Here is an 18,500-nt window from a genome sequence, read left to right as displayed (position 1 = left end):
GAATAAGAATGTCTGCTAAAAAATGTTCCTTAATCCTAATCCTTAAAGCTGATCTTTACCCTCCTAATGAAGGCCCCTCCGCCCCAACCCTCTCCCCATCCTGTACTATTTTTTTTGCTTACTTTTTTTAAAAAAAAGTGTCGTCCCCCCCCCTCCACCATGCACATCACTCACCTAGGCGAATGTGCCTCCTGAGGTATGCATGTCACATATCCCAGGAGGTATAGCCAGGGCCGGTGCGAGACTATTTTGTGCCCTAGGCAAGACCAACTACTTTCACACCCCCAAAAAAAAACCTTCACCTGTAGTTCTACTTTGATATAATGAAGGGATAGACTATAACAAGTATGTGAATGGACCGATCTGTCCTCACATTCACTTGCATTATAATGGAGGTATTGTAAGGTGTCACACCCATCATACCACCAGTCAGGAAGAAAACACAGGGCAGATAAGCCATTGAATGCAACCATTGGTGAACTACAAGTCCCAGCATGCCCACTAGGTCCAGGGCTGGCAAGGCATGCTGGAAGCAGAGTGACATCATAGGCTCCTCACCGTGGTAGACATTCCCAGCTTCACTTTCACAATACCTACACGGGTTCCCTTCCTCTCTTCAGGATACTCAGGGCTCCCCACCGGCAGACGCCATCTTCCTCCCTGCCCTGTCCATCAGCAGAACCAGCTACACACATGGGCCCTCCAGCTCCTACCTGAATTCTGAGCCGCCATCTTTACTTCTCCTAACCAGGAACACAAGTGTGCAGGAGCCATATTGAGTGAGGGCAGAGGAGTGATTGGGTAGAACATGACATCGTACTGACTCCTATTGTTGCATGTTTGTAGACAGCAATGCATAGACATACAGTGAGATTCTTTGCCATGGGGAATCATCGTTGGTGTCAGTGGAAGGAATAGTGCCCCATCATTGGTGACAGTGGGAGGAATAGTGTCCCATCATTGGTGACAGTGGGAGGAATCGTGTCCCATCATTGGTATCAGTGGGAGGAATAGTGCCCCATCATTGGTGTCAGTGGGAGTAATAGTGCCCCATCATTGATATCAGTGGAAGGAATAGTGCCCCATCATTGGTGTCAGTGGGAGTAATAGTGTCCCATCATTGGTATCAGTGGGAGGAATTGTGCCCCATCATTGGTGTCAGTGGGAGGAATAGAGCTCCATCATTGGTGTCAGGGGGAGGAATAGTGCCCCATCATTGGTGTCAGTGGGAGGAATAGTGCCCCATCATTGGTGTCAGTGGGAGGAATAGTGCCCCATCATTGGTATCAGTGGGAGTAATAGTACCCCATCATTGGTGTCAGTGGGAGGAATAGTGCCCCATCATTGGTATCAGTGGGAGGAATAGTGTCCCATCATTGGTATCAGTGGGAGGAATAGTGCCCCATCATTGGTGTCAGTGGGAGGAATAGTGTCCCATCATTGGTGTCAGTGGGAGGAATAGTGCCCCATCATTGGTGTCAGTGGGAGGAATAGTGCCCCATCATTAGTGTCAGTGGGAACAATAGTGCTCCATCATTGGTGTCAGTGGGAGGAATAGTGTCCCATCATTGGTGTCAGTGGGAGGAATAGTGTCCCATCATTGGTGTCAGTGGGAGGAATAGTGCCCCATCATTGATGTCAGTGGGAGGAATAGTGTCCCATCATTGGTATCAGTGGGAGGAATAGTGTCCCATCATTGGTGTCAGTGGGAGGAATAGTGTCCCATCATTGGTTTCAGTGGGAGGAATAGTGTCCCATCATTGGTGTCAGTGGGAGGAATAGTGCCCCATCATTGGTGTCAGTGGGAGGAATAGTGCCCCATCATTGGTGTCAGTGGGAGGAATAGTGCCCCATCATTGATGTCAGTAGGAGGAATAGTGCCCCATCATTGGTGTCAGTGGGAGGAATAGTGACCCATCATTAATGTGAGTAAGAGGAATAGTGACCCATCATTGGTGTCAGTAGGAGGAATAGTGACCCATCATTGGTGTGATTGGTAGGAATAGTGTTCCATCATTGGTATCAGTGGGAGGAATAGTGCCCCATCATTGGTATCAGTGGGAGGAATAGTGCCCCATCATTGGTGTCAGTGGGAGGAATAGTGTCCATCATTGGTGTCAGTGGGAGGAATAGTGCCCCATCATTGATGTCACTGGGAGGAATAGTGCCCCATCATTGGTGTCAGTGGGAGGAATAGTGCCCCATCCTTGGTATCAGTGGGAGGAATAGTGCCCCATAATTGGTGTCAGTGGGAGGAATAGTGCCCCATCATTGGTGTCAGTGGGAGGAATAGTGTCCCATCATTGGTGTCAGTGGGAGGAATAGTGCCCCATCCTTGGTGTCAGTGGGAGGAATAGTGCCCCATAATTGGTGTCAGTGGGAGGAATAGTGCCCCATCATTGGTGTCAGTGGGAGGAATAGTGTCCCATCATTGGTGTCAGTGGGAGGAATAGTGCCCCATCCTTGGTGTCAGTGGGAGGAATAGTGCCCCATAATTGGTGTCAGTGGGAGGAATAGTGCCCCATCATTAGTGTCAGTGGGAGGAATAGTGCCCCATCCTTGGTATCAGTGGGAGGAATAGTGCCCCATCATTGGTGTCAGTGGGAGGAATAGTGCCCCATCCTTGGTGTCAGTGGGAGGAATAGTGCCCCATCATTGGTGTCAGTGTGGGAGGAATAGTGCCCAATAGTGCCTTAGTGTTGTCAGTGGGCAGAGCTCTAATAGGAAGAGGTGGAGCCTAAAGCTGAATGGGTGGAGTTTACAGATGAAGGGGTGGATCTTAAACAGGAAGGGGTGGGGAAAATTAAGATCCGGGGGGGTGCCCGATTTTAGTCTTGCCTAGATTAGCAGAAAACCAAAATACACCCCAGCTGACACCACCGTACTCTTCTGACAGGAGTAAGTTATCACAGACAGTAGACTCACACGGATCGCAGTCACCTGATATGAAGTTTCTATTAAACCTCCATGTAAGCTCGGTCACACAGCAGAGGGGTTTTTTTCCTTCGTGTTTTTTTTCTTCCTCTGGATCAACTGTGGGTGGAGGATTATAACTTATTTTTTTAATGGTTGAACTGGATGGACTTTTGTCTTTTTTCAGCCAGACTAACTATGTACTGTAACAAGGGAAACTATCAAAGACTGAACTAACTCACTTTGGGCCCCCAGAATCTGATGGTAAGGTTTAAATCTGAGATTTAAAAAAAGCTGCACTGATGAGGTGGCACTGCTAAGCAGCAATGATGGCCACTGATAGGGGGTATTGATGGGCGACACTGGCGGGTGGCGTTGACTGATGGCACTGACTGGCAGCACTTACTGATGGCACTGACTGGCTGTACTACTGGGGGGGCACTGATGGGTGGCACTGCAAGGCACTGATGATCACTGATGGGTGGCACTGCAGGGCACTGATGATCACTGATGGGTGGCACTGGTGGGTGGCACTGCAAGGCACTGATGATCACTGATGGGTGGCACTACAGGGCACTGATGATCACTGATGGGTGGCACTGGTGGGTGGCACTGATGATCACTGATGGGTGGCACTGGTGGGTGGCACTGCAAGGCACTGATGATCACTGATGGGTGGCACTGGTGGGTGGCACTGCAGGGCACTGAAGATCACTGATGGGTGGCACTGGTGGGTGGCACTGATGATCACTGATGGGTGGCACTGGTGGGTGGCACTGCAGGGCACTAGTGCCTTGATGATCAGTGCCGATCTTCTCTGTGACAGCTGCCAGCTATTGGCAGTACTTTCCTCATGCTGTAACAGTGTGAGGAAAGTGCAGCCAATAACCAGCAACTGTATTTACTCCGTGATCTGCGGTGTTGTGGAACACGGCTCATCACATCATAAGAGGCCACTGTGATTGGCCTTGTACCTCATCACGTGATGAGCTGTGTCCGTAGGACACAGCGGTCACGGAGATCGCCTGGGGGCGCACAGGAGAGCGCATTCTGGGAGGACGTCATATGACTCCCTTCCAGCACTGGGTATCCGCACTGTAGCCGTCATTCAGCTATACGGTTACCAAGTAGTTCAGAAGGTAGGCCATTGGTTAAGGGAACACTGATGTGGATTGGCCTGCAGAAGGCATGCACTGCGTTCAGCTCTGATGATTGAACTATGCTACAAATGTGTTCACTAGTAGTGGCCGGGGGAGCTAGGCCACAACACGTGGTATCTATATGCAATGTCCGCATCTGTGTGCAGGAAAGTGGCAGATTTAAGAAGAATGTCTCACTCAATCGGTGGGTTACAGCAGGTCCTGGCTGTGCCTCTCTCTCAGCAGATGGGGCCCCCCACAGGTTCTCCAGTCTCACTTGCAGCATTCCTTCCGGTCACCGTGCTCCGGGTCACCTTCTGGCAGACTGTCTCACTGAACAGGGTGGAAAGGCTGACAGTCAGTGACCCCTCCTTGCCTCTCTCCTCTCTAGCTCTGCAGGCCTGGTCCAGTCCTCTGGCAGTCAGCACAACTCTCTCTCTACTTCTGCTCTCCAGCACTCTCCCCTCTCACATCCTGTCCAGTCTCCCGGGCTTCTGTATATCAATACCCCCGCCCACACGCTAGATCTTCTGGGAAATGTAGTCCTCTGATACATTTCTCCCCAGCAAAGTCCTGTGGTTCAGCATACAAGGTCCATGTTCTCCAGAGTGTGAGTGCTAATGAATTGCAGGACATCGCCATCTAGTGTTTCTCTTAACATCCTGCAACTTGCATTATAGCAGGGTGTTACACATGCTTAAAACAGAAAAAGATCTGGCGCTCAGCGCACAGGTACTCCCCCATACAGTAGAAAGAATAGGGGAGGGGAAAAAAGGAAGAGGGGGGAAATTAGGAGAATAAGGATAAGGTAGGTGGTATAGTTCAACATGAACTAGCAGAAAACCATGATAAGTGGTATAGACACACAAATGGTAAAATCAAAAAAGTCCATAAAGAGTCTCTATATAATGACGTTTGGTGGTTAATGGCTGCCGTCCTATAGAGCCAGGCCAACTCTGTATGCAGAAATAAAGAAAGTAAAAAGGTGGCGCCAAAAATAGAACAATGATAAAATAGAGCTCATCTGTATAAGACCGCTCTCCTCCATCCTGTAGAGTACCGCCGGGCAAGCCAAAGTGACAGCTGAAGCCATGGGTGTAGTGGAGGGAATCTCCCCTGGGTATGTGGCTGAGCTGGAGCCGAACAACGGCGTCTGTGTCCAGGAAATGGCCACATGACCAGCGTGGAACGCACCAACAGAAGTGACATCACTAGGAGTGAGGAGGGTCGATAGGAAGATCTCGGGAACACAGAACAGGCTACGCGCTCAGATCCTCTAGCTCCTTGCCCGGCGGTACCCTACAGGATGGAGGAGAGCGTTCTTATACACATGAGCTTTATTTTATCATTGTTCTTTTTTTTGCGCCTCCTTTTTCCTCTCTTTGTTGCACATGCTCAGTACACCAGGAGGAGATTAAAGTGCTTCAAAAGACAGACGGTTTTTTACCTTAATGCATTCTGTACACTCAACCACATAAGACAGTACAGTGGGAAGGGCCCTAGCTGAGACATGCAGTCAAGAAGGATTGAGTCTCTGATGACTTGAGAAATTATTATTATTATTATACAGTATTTATAAAGCGCCAATAGTTCGCTCAGCGCTGTACATTACAAAGGGGGACAGAACATGTGACAGAACAATACCAATACAATGCAAAACATGAGGGGATCGAAGGCCCTGCTCTTTCAAGCTGACAATCTAGGAGGGAGGGGATGGTGGCACAGGAGGAGATAGCTGTGGGGGATGGAGTGGTAGGAAGAGTGGAGGAGGTCGGCAAGTTAGCAGGGGGTGGGGTAGGCTTCCCTGAAGAGATGGGTTTTCAGGGTGCGCCTAAAGGAGAGGAGAGTAGGTGATAATCTGATGGATTGGGGCAGGGAGTTCCAGAGGATGGGTGACACCCTGGAGAAGTCCTGGAGGCGGGCATGTGAGGAGGAGACCAGGGAACTAGAGAGAAGGAGGTCTTGTGAGGAGCGGAGTGTGCGTGTTGGGTGGTACTTGGATATTAGGTCAGTGATGTAGTTCGGGGCAGTATGGTGGACAGCTTTGTACGTCAGTGTTAGGATTTTGAATTTGATACGTTGCGCAATCGGAAGCCAGTGGAGGGATTGGCAGAGGGGGGTGGAGGACACTGAGTGGAGGCCAGTGGAGGGATTGGCAGAGGGGGGTGGCGGAAACGGAGCGGTTGGAAAGGTGAGTGAGTCTGGCAGCCGTGTTCAGGATCGACTGAAGCGGGGATAGCCAGCGGTGAGGCAGGCCAGTGAGGAGGGAGTTGCAGTAGTCGAGTCGTGATATGATGAGGGAGCGGATGAGCTGTTTAGTGGTTTCTGGGGTTAGGAACGTGCGGATTTTGGCGATGTTGCGGAGGCGGAGTCTGCATGTTGCAGAGGCGGAGTCTGCACGAGTTTGTTAAAGATTGGACTTGGGGCTGGAAGGATAGGTTGGAGTCCAGAATGACACCAAGTACTCTGGCCTGCAGGGCGGGCCTGATCGTGGCATTGTTGGATGTGATGGAGAAGTCAATGGGGGGTGGGGTCCGGGCTGGGGGGAAGACAAGAAACTCAGTTTTGGAGAGGTTCAGTTTAAGGAAGTGGAGCGACATCCAATCTGATATGTCGCTCAGTAGGTGTGTGATTCGGGCAGAGACCGAGGGGGTGAGGTGGGGGGTTGAGAGATAGATTTGTGTGTCATCGGCATAGAGGTGGTAGTTGAAGCCGTGAGACTGTATGAGTTGGCCGGGGGGGTGTAGATGAAGAAGAGAAGGGGCCCAAGGACAGAGCCTTGAGGGACCCCAACAGAGAGGGGGAGTGAGGGGGAGTTGGTAGCATTATAGGTAACGCTGAAGGAGCGTTGTGACAGGTAGGATGAGAGCCAGGAGAGAGCAGAATCTCTGAGGCCGAGGGAGTGTAGTTTTTTGAGGAGGAGGGGGTGGTCAACTGTGTCGAAGGCCGCAAGGTCGTTGGAGAGTTTGAGTAAGGCGGTTTTGGTGGAGTGTAGGGGACGGGGAAGTAGTGTAGGAGAAATAAACAGGACTGGCCATCAGCAGAGTAAGCTAGCACTGAAGCATTGTAAGACAGTTGAGAAATGACAGCTAAGTGTCCAAGAATTCCATGACATACCTTCAAACTGACAGAAGGGTAGTGTGCACTACACATGAGAATAGTGACTGCAAATTGTGTTAATCTTCTATGAATTAAAAAAATTACCAAAATTTAGGAAAATCTCTACAGGCAATAGGACTTCCAATGACTCCCCCCCCCAAAAAAAGTATAACGTGAGAGATTTTTCTTTTGAATTTAAAATGTTCTAGCCTTCTACTCATTTTAGAGAAAAATGGTGACTTTATTGTTTTTCATTGCAGATAGCAAAAACTGTTTGAAATATGATGAAGAGTGGCTTGATGAGAAGAAAGAGATACGTGTTTCCAGAACATATGAATTTTTGTTCTGTGAAAATAATGTGATGGTTTTAATCTTTTCATTGGAGCCTTCATTATTTTCAATTACTGCATTATTTATTTTTAAAACCTTTATTTATCATTGGGGCACCGCTGTTGTGAAAGCCAACAGAATTGTGAGCTTCATCCTCCTGACCTCCATCTTGCTGAGCTTCTTCTGTGTCTTCTTGTTCCTCGGACATCCTGTGGATATAACCTGCATGCTGAGACAGACTTTGCCTGGCACCTTCTGCTATATCACCAAACCTGGCAGCTACTGGAAAAAATGGGTCAAAGTCAAAATGTCTAATTATTTTGTCCTGACCTGTTCATCTGTCCAAGTTCTGATCTGTGATATTTGGTTGTCGGTTTCTGATCCCTACCAAGAGTACGACATGGACTCCTATCCTGGGAAGATCATCATCCGGTGTAATGAGGGGTCAGTTATCGGGTTCTACTCTGTGTTGGGTTATATGGGGTTTCTGGCAGCTGTGAGCTTTGTTCATAGTGAGGACATTACTGGACAGTTTTAATGAAGCCAATTACATCATTTCCAGCATCTGGATTGCCATGATCCCGACATATCTGAGCACCAGAAGGAAATACATGGTGGCTGTGGAGGTATTTGCCATATTGGTATCCAGTGCTGGAATATGAGGATGTATATTTTTCACTAAATGTTATATATTGACATGTGTTTGCAGAAAAGTATTACTCCATTAGGGGGTCAGAATTAGCAGGAGAGTTTTTACAACAGAAAAATCATTTTTTTTAAAATTGTGCATAGTACAAGATTACAAACTCTCTTTAACCTCTTCCCTACCACGGTATAGCTGAAATATGGCTACAGCGCAGTTGTCTAGTTCTGGGATGACGTGGACGTCATTTAAGAACACACCCCCAGCGGCAGGCACCCAGCTAATCACATGATATGGTTAATGGCCAATCACAGCGGCCTTTTACCACTTGATCAGCTGTGTCCAATGACACAGCGAATCATGGAGTAAATACAATTGCTGGTTATCGGCTGCACTTCCCCCACACTGTCACAGCATACGGAAAGTATTGCTGATAACCGGCAATTGTCAGAGAAGTGATCAGCACTGATCATCAGTTCCCTGATGATCAGTGCCCAGCAGTGCTTCCCTCCTGTGCCACCCACCTGTGCCCATCATTGCTAACCACATGTGCCCATCATTGCTAACCACCTGTGCCCATCAGTGCCAACCACCTATGCCCTGCAGTGCCCCCTACCTGTGCCCAGCAGTACCACGCACCTGTGCCCAGCAGTGCCTAGCAGTGCCACTCAGCTGTGCTCAGCAGTGCCACCCAGCAGTGCCACCAATTAGTGCTGCCCAGCAGTGCCACCCATCAGTGCCCAGCAGTGCTGCCCATCAGTGCTGCCCATCAGTTCAGCATCATCAGTGCCGCCTATCAATGTCGCCTATCAGTGCCTCCTATCTGTGCCTCTTATCAATGCTGCCTATCAGTGCCCATCAGTGCTGCCTATCAGTGCCCATCAGTGCTGCCTATCAGTGCCCATCAGCGCTGCCTATCAGTGCCCATCAGTGCTGCCTATCAGTGCCCATCAGCGCTGCCTATCAGTGCAGTCTCATCAACGCACATCAGTGAAGGAAAAAAATTACCTGTTTGCAAAATTTTATAATAGAGACAAAGAAAAACTTTTTTTTTCAATTGTTTTGCTCTATTTTTTGTTTACAGCGCAAAAAATAAAACACCCAGCAGGGAGTACATACCACCAAAATAAAGCTCTATTTGTGTGAAAAAAATGATCAAAATGTCATATGGGTGCAGTGTTACATGACCGTGCAAGTGTCATTCAAATTGCGACAGTGCTGAAAGCTAAAAATTGGCCTGGGCAGGAAGGGGGTAGAAGTGCCCGGTAGGCAAAGGGTTAAACAACACAGATCATAGTTGCTAATCACTGCTAATATTCATAGTATAGCCAGGTGCCTCTATTTGGTGCAAACCAACTCTTTCCCCAACTGCCTGCATCAGAGAGACACATGAGCGCTCTGCTTTCCTCCCCCGCAAAAGTCCCTGCACAAGGACTAGAGCCGCTCTGCTCTACAGCGGTGGGCTTGTGTGTGGCTGCCGCCATCTTCCTCCCACGCCTGCTCTTTCACCTTTCCATCAGAAGCCGGTGCTCAGCAAATCAGCAGCTGAAAGAAGAATACAGCGATGTTGCAAAGCAATTTGAGACAGGTAGTCACACGGGGAGAGACTGTTATGCTGCTGGATGGTTACAGAAACTACAAATCCTAGGAGGCTGGAGGACTCAAGGGGGAAATGAGGGGATTGTCTTTACTGTCTGCCTGGGAAAAGTCAGGCACTTGAGAAAGGAACGAATGTCCAGGGAGAGTGCTAAGCCCCAGGGCACTCAACTGCCCGAGCGACCTACTTGTCATCATCTGCATCCACAGGCTTACAATGCAGGCCAACCAGTCATCATCTGCATCCACAGGCTTACAAAGCAGGCCACCCAGTCATCATCTGCATCCACAGGCTTACAAAGCAGGCCAACCAGTCGTCATCTGCATCCACAGGCTTACAAAGCAGGCCAACCAGTCGTCATCTGCATCCACAGGCTTACAAAGCAGGCCAACCAGTCGTCATCTGCATCCACAGGCTTACAAAGCAGGCCAACCAGTCATCATCTGCATCCACAGGCTTACAAAGCAGGCCAACCAGTCGTCATCTGCATCCACAGGCTTACAAAGCAGGCCAACCAGTCATCATCTGCATCCACAGGCTTACAAATCAGGCCACCCAGTCATCATCTGCATCCACAGGCTTACAAATCAGGCCAACCAGTCATCATCTGCATCCACAGGCTTACAAAGCAGGCCAAACAGTCATCATCTGCATCCACAGGCTTACAAAGCAGGCCAACCAGTCATCATCTGCATCCACAGCTTACAAAGCAGGCCACCCAGTCATCATCTGCATCCACAGCCAGAGTGGGTTTGCCGATCATCATCTGCAGCAGTACAGAGCAGGTTCACCAGAGCTCAAGCCATTGATCCATGAAGAGCCCCACTGCTGTTGGAACCCACTTCTGGAGCACAGGGTTGGTGAGAGGGTCACCAACCCACCAAACACACTGCACTACAAAACCCAGCCAAACCTCAGTTACACAGTTTACTGTCAGGCTCCTTAGACATTACCATACTTACGCAGCATATCACTGAACAGTGCCACGTCACCTGTTCTGGATTACCCTAGTAGCTCAGACTCATCTAACCCTTCCCTGCATTAGTTGCTTGTCTTTTTTATTGCTGTTAAGTCTCATTCAAGTTATTCTTGCCAGATCTGTTCCTCAAATTCTCACCTTCTTGAACTGGGAGCACCTGGCAGTCACTCAGCGTCGCCATTAGTGCACTACCAAAAGGGCCCCAACCATGCTAGCAGAAATAACTTTTTTTTCATTGTTCTAGTTTTTTTTCTCCCTGTTTTATAGTATTTTTATAGACTTTAGCAGTTCTTCACCTCTCTGAACACTGAAGTCCTTCAGGTAAACGTGAACCTATCAGCCACTCCAGGGCCTAAGGCTGCCTAGCCTCTGGAAGTTCATAATATCCATTCCGGGCTGCCCTTATGATACTATAGGTGCCTGTATTAGAGTGTAAGCTGATTGGTAAAGCCTGGGCCAAGTTACTCACAATTTTCATGTAATTAAGTGTATTGCTACCACTAATATTCATTTCATCTTTAATTCTTTCCTGCCTTAACACGTTTTATTTTATGACAATATATTTGGTTGCTTTACTAATTGGTATGGTGTTTGCATTTTTTGAAAAAAAGCATTATAGCTGGGTACTAGTGTCACTCAGTGATTTATTTGTGAAACTTGTATACTCAGTCTGGGGTGTCAGAGGATCTGAAGTCTTTGGGAAGGTCGAGTCCAGCAGTCCATCATAACTCCTTCGGGGGTAGTACTACACGTGGGGGCTTGTCCAGGATTCCTCCCTTCTACAAGCAAATCACCAAGACAACACGCCAAAGACCAGCAAGATGGACCTCACTGCTGCACCCCAGTGATGTAAAGTGGAAAATGGCTACCAGCAAGTGTGGTGATCGACATCCCCATGAAAGCCTGACCTGAAAAGCAGGTCTGCCAAGCTGTGAAGGCATTGCTTTGATGATCAGAAGGTGTGTGTTCTGGATTTGATACTAAATCAAGGGAGCTCCAACGCTTATGTCTTACTGGAATGGCTTTCATAATAAGACCCATTGGCCATACATTGTGCTTGGCTTGAGGGTCTTTCAACAAAATAGGATCTCCTACTTGAACATTTTATTTCTCCTCTTTCCACTTGTTTTCTTGTTTGGAGGGTTGACTAATCAGAGTAGAAGGGCGTATGCATATTACAAACATGACCGAGAATGAGAAACACCATCTTGTACTTCTTGTAATTCCAGCCAACCATCACATAGACACTCTGTTAGTCAAATGCTACTATGAGGGGGTAGCACATCACGGCTGTCATTTTACCGAAGGTGCACTACGCTCGTCAGGCTTATGGATCAATGGAGCTAAAAAAATCATTTCTAGTGTTGTCCATAAGTGTATCATCTGCAGGGAGTTGAGAGGAAACGTGCAGGAACAGAAAATGTCAGATCTCCCACCAGACAGACTTGCCATAGCTCCTCCATTCTCAGATGTAGGACTTGATGTATTTGGGCCTTGGAACATAACATCTCATCATACTAGGGCACACTCTACAGACAGTAACAGATGGGCTGTGATTTTCACTCTTTTAAATACTAGAGTGCTTCATTTGGAAGTGATTGAATCAATGTAATCTTCAAACTGTATTAAATCCTTTAGAAGATTCCTGTCTCTCCATGGACCAGCCAAGCAATTCTGATCCGACAAAGGAACAAACTTCGTAGGAGCCTGCAAAGGATTCCAAATACACTCAGAAGATCCTGAGATCCAGAATTACCTTCTAGGTCAGAGATGCACTTGGACCTTCAATGCTCTCCACTCATCACATATGGGAGGAGTGTGGGTGAAAATGATTGGCATAGCTAAATACAGTGAGGAACAGAAGTCGCTGTCTATGACCTTGAGATATACTACAGCTGCTATCGCCACAGTAGAAGCATCAGAAAAGACACATACTTCTCTTCGCACTGTAGATGTTAGTAACACTGGCACATAAGGTCCGGGAATACTGAAATCTTCAAGATGAATGAAGTCCTCTGCCCATGTTCTCCACTGAGTTTTCCTTTCTGGTGAGTGTGAGAAGTCCCAATTACAATGATCTATTGAGAGCTCTTTAACTAAGGCATTGCCTTGCATAGTGTTCAGGGCTGCACACCCAAAAAGACTATTTACTGTGGCTAGGACACTTCTCTGTGTGTATGGCTTCACCTCTCTGGACACTTGAAAGGTAAAACTGTCGGTCTGGATATTCCAACTTACTCCTCCTCCTTGAAGGGGCAAAGGATCGTCACCTAGAACAAAATATTTTAACTCTTTAGCTCTGTTATCTGCAGGAAATGCTTCTACTACTGAGCTTCTATTGGATGCCACCTTGTGTAACTTAAAGTAGAGCTCCACCCAAAAGGGAAGTTCCTCTTTAATCCTTTGTCCCCCACTCCCCATTAAGGTTTGGCACCTTTGGGGAGTGGGGGGGGGGGAGCGGGTACCCAAATCGCCTAGGCGATCGGAAGCAGAAGTTGTCCACCCCCCTCCCTCCCCATAGTCTTCTGGGACACGTGACAGGTCCCAGAAGACTACGGGGCCATTCATAAAGTGCAGCGCTTTTTACGCATGCGCAGTGGGCACCCGGCTCTGAAGCCACAAGCTGTCACTGGGTGCCCACACTGAAGATGCCGGCACCAGGGAGAGAAGACGGCTGGTGAAACCAGCTATGGTGAGGACACCGCTGGATCGAGGGACAGGTAAGTGACTGTATTTTACAAATAGAGCTACAGTTTTTGTAGCTGCTGATTTTAATTTTTTTTTCAGGTGGAACTCCGCTTTAAGATTAGATCCTGCAAGCATCTCCCTAGCTTTCTGCAGGAGACTGAATGCTTCGGCTTCAGTAGGCCCAGATATAAGTCCATCTTCTGCATAGAAAGTTCTTAGGATGAACTGTACATCGTCTCCATACTCACTCCTTGCCTAGCTATTTGTCTTAGAATATAAATGGCAATGGAAGGAGAAGGACTATTTCTGAAGACATGCATTTTCATCCTGAACTCTATAATTTCTATGTTGAAGTCATTATCCTGAAACCAAAGCAGCATCAAGTAGTTGCGGTGATCTTCTCTAACCATGAAACAGTAAAACATTTGCTGCACACCGGTAGCAACTGCAACCTGCTCTTTGCGGAAACGTATGAGGACACCAAGCAGTGTATTATTCAAATCAGAGCCGCTAAGAAGTACGTCATTCAATGAGATGCCGTCATACTGAGCACTAGAATCAAAAACTACTCTGCCTTGGTTTTTGAGGGTGATAGATTGGTGGGTACCAAATCTCTTCACCAGGTTTAAGTGGTGGAGTAGGTTCTGCTTGGTCATGGTCAAAGATCTTTTGCATAAAGTTAGCAAAATGTTCTTTCATTTCAGGTTTTCTTGCAAAGGAGCACTGTAGAACGAAGTATCTCTTCTGTTCTTGCTCCCTGTTGTTTGGTAGTCTAGGGCATGGTGAGCAAAAGTGTTGGGGTGCTACCCAGTGGATTGTGACATCCACAAACATCTTGGTTTCAACTACATCAAGGAACATATGCTCTTCAATGGACATAGCAGGTCTTTCATCATTTGGAGTTCTAGTGAACACATTGTCACCTAAACTGCCCACACTATGAGCTGTGGTCCTTGGATGGCATAATGAGGCTATAATGAGGGTAGGGAATGAAAGGTGCCAAACCAGCCTGTGGTATGAGATGTAATGGTGGCATTCCCAGCCGCAATCGAGGGGTGACAGCTGTCTGATTGCCTGGATGATGTTGGGAAAGCGGGTGGACATGACGCATTTCAAGGGACCACACCCTCTTTTTCAATTGAATTGGTGAAAATGTGAGCTTTAAATAGCCAACAAGGTGGGAAGGTGGAGGAGAATCAGAGGGGAGGAATAAGACCAAGCCACTGCTTATTCGACTCGCCGTCTGACAGGTGCACGTACAACTGCAAACAATAAAAACAAGAAAAATTCAGTAAAAAATAATGAATGATGCAAAGAAAAAATATTGAAAGGTGAAATCTGTCCAGATCATTTGAAACAACCATGGATCAGATAATACACAAATTATAAACCAAAAATATGTAACTAAAAAATATTACAAAAATAATTATAAATATAAAACCACCAAGAACTAAAAAAGGATTGATAGTAAAATTTAAAAAAAGGCTTTTATTAGAATAGATGAAAAGTGGCAATCAAAGAGAGAATATTTAAGTGTGAAATACGGTACCCAATAAATCTACTAAGCTATCCCAATATTCACAAAGAAACTTTCACCCTTGAAAGTGTAAATAATTAAATAACAATATGAATGAGTCCCCACCTTATAAAATCCCCACCCTATATTTAGTGACAATCAAATCGTTAAAAAATAAATCTCCAAAATATACAAATATACAAGCAAATAGTGTTAAATTAAAATGAAGTCTTTTCCACAAATATAGTAAACTTGATACCCAGTGTCATTTAAAGTCCAAAATTTAAATAAATAAAACAATGTCCAAACTCCAACTTGATATTTATTTAACCACTTGCCTACCAGGAACTTCTACTCCCTTCCTGCCCAGGCCAATTTTCAGCTTTCAGCGCTGCCGCACTTTGATTGACAATTGCGCGGTCATGCAACATTGTACCCATATGAAATTTTGATCATTTTTTTCTCACAAATAGAGCTTTCTTTTGGTGGTATTTAATTGCCACTGGGCACTTTACTTTTTGCGCTATAAATAAAAAAAGTGCAAAAAATTTGAAAAAAAAAGTTTTTGTTTCTATTATAAAATTTTTCAAACAGGTAATTTTTCTCCTTCACTGATGTGCGTTGATGAGGCAGCACTGATGGGCACTGACAGGCGGCACTGATGGGCAGCACTAATGAGGTGTCACGGATAGGCGGCACTAATATGCAGCACTGATAGGCGGCACTGATAGGTGACACTGATGATGGGTACTGATAGACGGCACTGACTGGCATCACTGCTGGGCACTGACTGGCGGCACTGACTGGCACAACCACTGGGCACTGACTGGTGGCACTGACTGGCACAACCGCTGGGCACTGACTGGTGGCACTGACTGGCACAACCGCTGGGCTGCACTGGTGGGTGGCACTGGTGGGCAGCACTGGTGGGTGGGCACAGGTGGGTGGCACTGGTGGGCACAGGTGGGTGGCACTGCTGGGCACAGGTAGGTGGCACTTCTGGGCACAGGTGTGTGACACTGCAGAGTGGCACAGGTGGGTGCACTGCTGGGCACAGGTGGGTACACTGCTGGGCACAGGTGGGTGATCTGCTGGGCACAGGTGGGCGGAGCTAGTGGGCGCACTGCTGGGCACAGGTGGGCGGAACTTGCGGGTGGCACTGCTGGGCACCGATCATCAGTGCCCTGATGATCGGTGCCGATCCCCGCTCTGACAACTGCCGGTTCTCGGCAGTACTTTCCTCACGATCTGACAGCGTGAGGAAAGTGCAGCCGAGAACCGGCACTTGCATTTCCCTCTGATCAGCGTGTCATTGGACACCGCTGATCAGGTGGTAAAAGGCCGCTGTGATTGGCCTTTTACCACATCACGTGATCAGCTGTGTCCGTATGACACAGCGATCACGGAGATCGCCGGGTGCGCGCCCCCTGGGGCGCGCAGGAGAGCGCGTTCTGGGAGGACGTCATATGACGTCCACTCAGAACTGGCCGGCCGCAGTGCAGCCGTCATTCGGCTATCTGCGGTCGGCAACTAGTTAAAGATGTTGAGCCTTTCCTCTGGCTCCCAAAGGTTGGAAAATGCCTCAAAGAAAAACAAACTCACAATAGTGCATTATCTTAATGACAATATTCCATATCACTCTATATTTAGTGCAAAAAGTGTGCAAAACCAAAAATAAAATAAACCAACACTGTGCAAAATCAGTGATATTAATCCTATCCTTTATGACTAAGTCTCCGATGTGACGAAACGCGTCAAAGGAAGTGACGTTGGATGCAGAACAGGAACCGGAAGTGGTATGGCGGCCATCTTAGGTCTTGGAAACCGCAGAGTAATCCACCTGGAAGCTGCCTGGTAATCCCTTGAACAGGGAACACTTCTACCACGCTCGTTTTTTATGTGTTTGATGTAAGCAGATTGATTAAAAGGTATTGTTCCATTTACCATACGTGTCACACTATTATATCATTGCTTTTCACCTATATACGCTTTGGAGGAATCTGTATGAGATCTGGGCAAGGCTCATGTGGGACCATGAGGGGAAGGTAATCAAAGTGGAAAGTTTCAGGAGTAGAGGAGAGGAGAAGAAGCGTTTCTGGTGATACCTTCTATTGATATACAAGGCGTTTTTTCCTATGATTTCTGGTAAAGGTATACTTGCTGATTTCAGTAGAGGTGACACATCACTGGAGTTGTGTTTGGCACGGAGTGAAGCACATCACTGATTTTGCACAGTGTTGGTTTATTTTGTTTTTGGTTTTGCACACTTTTTGCACTAAATATAGAGTGATATGGAATATTGTCATTGAGATAATGCACTATTGTGAGTTTGTTTTTCTTTGAGGCATTTTCCAACCTTTGGGAGCCAGAGGAAAGGCTCAACATCTTTAAAGAAATATCAAGTTGGAGTTTGGACATTGTTTTATTTATTTAAATTTTGGACTTTAAATGACACTGGGTATCAATTTTACTATATTTGTGGAAAAGACTTCATTTACTTCATTTTAATTTAACACTATTTGCTTGTATATTTTGGAGATTTATTTTTTAAAGATTTGATTGTCACTAAATATAGGGTGGGGATTTTATAAACAGAGAATATTGCAAAGATATATGAAAAACAAATTGAAGATAAAAATGATTAACAAAGGATATAAGAAGAAAAATGTAACAGGACAAGATAAATAATTAAACAAAAATGTGTGTGAATAGATGCATGCGGGCAGCTACACACAGAATCATATATGTAAATTGTGGGGGAAACCATGACTGTATAACCTATAAATGAAACCCAACTCACAATAACATGTCATAGAAAAAGACTAGAAAATCCAACAATAATAAAACAAAACAGAAAGCCGACATGCATAATTGTAAAAAACTAGGTAAACCTGAAATATTAATGAGGGTAACCGGGTGAGGGAAACAGGCATACTACAAAATAGTCTACACTCATGCTCCTCATGCAGACCCTCTGGTGATAAAGTGTTGAGATAGTAAATTCTGAAGTTTTCTCTGCAGCAAAGGGTATGAAACCTCTCTGCCGCAGAGTAACAGGGGGTACTGTCCCCTTCAATCTCCAGTGTTCACCAAAACATTCCCAGCCCATGTAAAGGAGACTGCAGAGACAAGAGAGACAGTAGATGACAAAATCTGTGGAACAGGAGAAAAAGCAACCGATTGGATATGTTTTGCCCTTACTGTCAGTGAAACTTTTTTTTTGTGATGATCGACAAATTTACACATTTTGCATTTAAGTTTCTTACACCCAAACCTCCCCCACAATATTGTCAAGAATTGTGAGAAGATGGGATATGGGCTTCTAGGTAGATGGTAATTTGCTCGGGGCAATCCTGCTTTTCACTTTGGGGGCTTTTCTGTAGACAGATTTGGGTCTGCTGGGAAGTTTAGGGTCCTCCAACAGGATCTCCCAATGTCAGGCAATGATCTTCTCCATCTGTCTAAACCAGGGGTGGGCAAACTTTTTGACTTGAGGGCCGCAATGGGTTCATATATTGGACCCGGGGGCCGGACCAAGAGTAGATGAATGATGTGTATGTGTCATCCATAGTAAGTATAGTAATATTCCCCCATAG

Source organism: Staurois parvus, unplaced genomic scaffold, assembly GCF_062004578.1.
Source record: "Staurois parvus isolate SC_StPar_1 unplaced genomic scaffold, SC_StPar_1.0 ptg000143l, whole genome shotgun sequence".
Taxonomy (NCBI): domain Eukaryota; kingdom Metazoa; phylum Chordata; class Amphibia; order Anura; family Ranidae; genus Staurois; species Staurois parvus.
The sequence above is the reverse complement of the archived record's forward strand: the minus strand, read 5'-3'. Positions refer to the sequence as shown.